Source organism: Hylobates moloch, unplaced genomic scaffold (genome assembly GCF_009828535.3).
Source record: "Hylobates moloch isolate HMO894 unplaced genomic scaffold, HMol_V3 SCAFFOLD_6601, whole genome shotgun sequence".
In the NCBI taxonomy this organism is placed as follows: Eukaryota; Metazoa; Chordata; class Mammalia; order Primates; family Hylobatidae; genus Hylobates; species Hylobates moloch.
The window spans coordinates 1-3,291 of NW_026658876.1; the positions used below are offsets into that span (position 1 = coordinate 1).

The following is a 3,291-nucleotide window of genomic DNA, read 5'->3' on the forward strand; positions in this document are numbered from 1 at the left end:
CCTGTAATCCCAGCACTTTGGGAGGCCGAGACGGGTGGATCACAAGGACAGGCGTTCAAGACCAGCCTGGCCAAGATGGTGAAACCCCATCTCTTCTAAAAATACAAAAAATTAGCTAGGCGTGGTGGCAGGTGCCTGTAATCCCAGCTACTTGGGAGGCTGAGGCAGGAGAATCGCTTGAACTTGGAGGGCGGAAGCTGCAGTGAGCTGAGATTGCACCACTGCACTCCAGCCTGAGTGACAGAGTGAGACTCCATCTCAAAAAAAAAAAAAAAAACTTATTACAAAGCATAGGATAGAAACATAGAGAAGTGGAATACAATGAGAGTCCAGATATAAACCCACACATCTATGGTCAATTGATTTTTTTTTTGAGATGGAGTCTTGCTCTCTTGCCCAGGCTGGAGTGCAATGGTGCAATCTCAGCTCACTGCAACCTCCACCTCCCTGGTTCATGCGACTCTCCTGCCTCAGCCTCCTGGGTAGCTCGGATTACAGGCGTGTACCACCACGCCCAGCTAATTTCTGTATTTTCAGTAGAGACGGGTTTCACTAAGTTGCCCAGGCTGGTCTTGAATTCCTGACCTCAAGTGCTCTGCCTGCTTCAGCCTCCCAAAGTGCTGGGATTACAGGTGTGAGCCACCACACCTGGCCTATGGCCAATTGATTTTTGATGAAGGTGTCATAACCACTCAATGAGGGAAAAAAAAGTCTTTTCAACAAATGGCTCTGGTATTCAAAAGCAAAAGGAGAATTTTGTCCCCTACCTCATAACATAATCAAAAATTAACATAAAGAGGATTCAATATCTAACTATAAGACTTAAAACTCTATAAATCTTAAAAGGAAATGTAGATGTAAATCATCGTGACCTTGGATAAGGCAATGGTTTGGCGCGACCTTGGCTCACTGGAACCTCTGCCTCCCGCCCCAGCCTCCCGAGTAGCTTGGATTACAGGCATCTGCCATCATGCCTGGCTAACTTTTGTATTTTTAATAGAGACGGGGTTTCACCATGTTGACCAGGCTGGTTTTGAACTCCTGGCCTCAAGTGATCCGCCTGCCACCTCGGCCTCCCAAAGTGCTGGGATTACAGGCATGAGCTACTGAAATTTAACCAGGTGTGATGGCAAGTGCCTGTAGTCTCACCTACTCAGGAGGCTGAGGTGGGAGGATGTCTTGAGCCCAGGAGGTGGAGGTTGCATTGAGCCAAGGTCGCGCCATTGCACTCCAGCCTGGGTGACAGAGCGAGACTCCGTCTCAAAAAAATAATAATAATAAAATAAAATAAAAGAGTACTCACTTCGGGAGCACATATATTAAAATTGGAATGATACAGAGAAGATTAGCATGGCCCTTGAGCAAGGATGACACGATAATTTGTGAAGCATTCCGTATTTTGGGGATTTTTGGAGCAGAGACAGGGAATAAGAGCTTGCTCTGTTTTTACTACTATTATTATTTTTTAAAAAATAAAAGTTTTAAAAAGAAAATTCTTAAAAAGGAGCATAAATGTAAATAATTATGATTGTGGATTAGGCAACAATTTCCCAAGTGTGATACCCAATGCTGAAGCAACAAAAGAAAAAAACACATGAATTGGACTTAATTAAAAGTAAAAATATTTGTGCCTCAAAAAATATTATCAACAAAGTAAAAATACAACCCATATAGAGGGAGAAAATGTTTGCAAATTCTAAGTCTCATAAGACTCTACTATGAGAATATACAAAGAAATCTCTCAACTCAAACACAAAAAGAAAAACAGCCCTGTATAAAATGGGTGGAGGGGCCGGGCGCAGTGTCTTATGCCTGTAATCCCAGCACTTTGGGAGGCCAAAGCTGTTGGATCACCTGAGTTCAGGAGTTCGAGACCAGCCTGACCAACATGGAGAAACCCTGTCTCTACTAAAAATACAAAATTAGCCGGGTGTGGTGGCACACACCTGTAATCCCAGCTGCTTGAGAGGCTGAGGCAGAAGAATCGCTTGAACCCGGGAGGCAGAGGTTGCAGTGACCCAAGATCGTGCCATTGCACTCTGGCCTGGGCAACAAGAGTGAAACTCCGCCTCAAAAAAAAAAAAAAAAAAAAAAAAAAAAGGCTGGAGGACCCAATTAGACACTATTCCAAAGGACACGCAAATGGCAAATAGATACATGAAAATATAATCAACATCATTAGTCAATAGGGAAATGTGAATAGAAACTGCAGTGAGATACCACTTCACACTCACTAGGATAGCTATAATTTAAAAGGAAATAAAACAAGTGTTAGCTAAGATGTGGAAAGTTTTGAGCCATCCTACAATCCTGTGAGGAATATAAAATGGTACAAGTGATGTGGAAAACATGTGGCAATTCCTCACAAAGTTAAACATAGATTTACCATGTGACCCAGAAATTCCACTCTTAGGTATATACCCAAGAGAATTAAAAACATGTTTACACAATAACTTATATACTGATGTTCATAGAAGCATTATTTTTTTTTTGAGACAGAGTTTTGCTCTGTTGCCTAGGCTGAAGTGCAGTGGTATTATACAATCACAACTCTCTGTAGCCTCAAACTCCTGGGCTCAAGTGATAACCCCACCTCAGCCTCTGCAGTAGCTGGGACTACAGACACATGCCATTACAGCTGGCTAACTTTTTTCCTTTCTGTCTTTCTTTCTTTTTTTTTCTGTTGTAGAGACAAGGTCTCACTATGTTGCCCAGGCTGGTCTCAAACTCCTAGACTCAAATGATCCTCCCACCTCGGCCTCTCAAACTGCTGAGATTAGAGGCGTGGGTCACCAGCGTTATTCTCAATACAGAAAAAGTGGCAACAACCCAAATGTTCATCAATTGATGAATGAATGAACAAAATGAGATATACTCATATAATAGAATATTATACAGCTATAAAAAGGAATGAAGGACTGCTAATGCTACCAACAAGGGTAAACCCTGAAAAGAATATGTTAAGTGAAGGAAGCCAGGTACAAAAACCGTGCATTTTATGATGTCATTTATAAGGAATGTCTGGAATAAACAAATCTATAGAGATAAGAAATAGATTTGTGATTCATTAGAGCTTTGGAATGGAAGAGGGCAATGATACCTAAAATATATGGGGTTTCTTTTGAAGCAATGGAATGGTGCCATAAAAAACTCTGGTTATGGTAGTATATTTGGAACTAAACAAAAGCAATTAAATTTTACAGCTTAAATGTGTCAAATGTGTGTATTTGATTTATATGCCAATAAAGCTGTCTTTAAGCCAGTAGCATTTCTATATACTGGCATTGAACA

The 3,291-nt window shown here is 41.2% G+C and overlaps 1 non-coding gene across 1 annotated transcript; it reads left to right on the forward strand.

Moving 5' to 3' along the window:
* The first annotated feature begins 1,295 nt into the window (after nt 1-1,295).
* LOC116465587 (U6 spliceosomal RNA) lies at nt 1,296-1,402 on the forward strand. Its single transcript, XR_004247229.1, has one exon. It is a non-coding gene; the product is annotated as a U6 spliceosomal RNA (small nuclear RNA).
* The last annotated feature ends 1,889 nt before the right edge of the window (nt 1,403-3,291 follow it).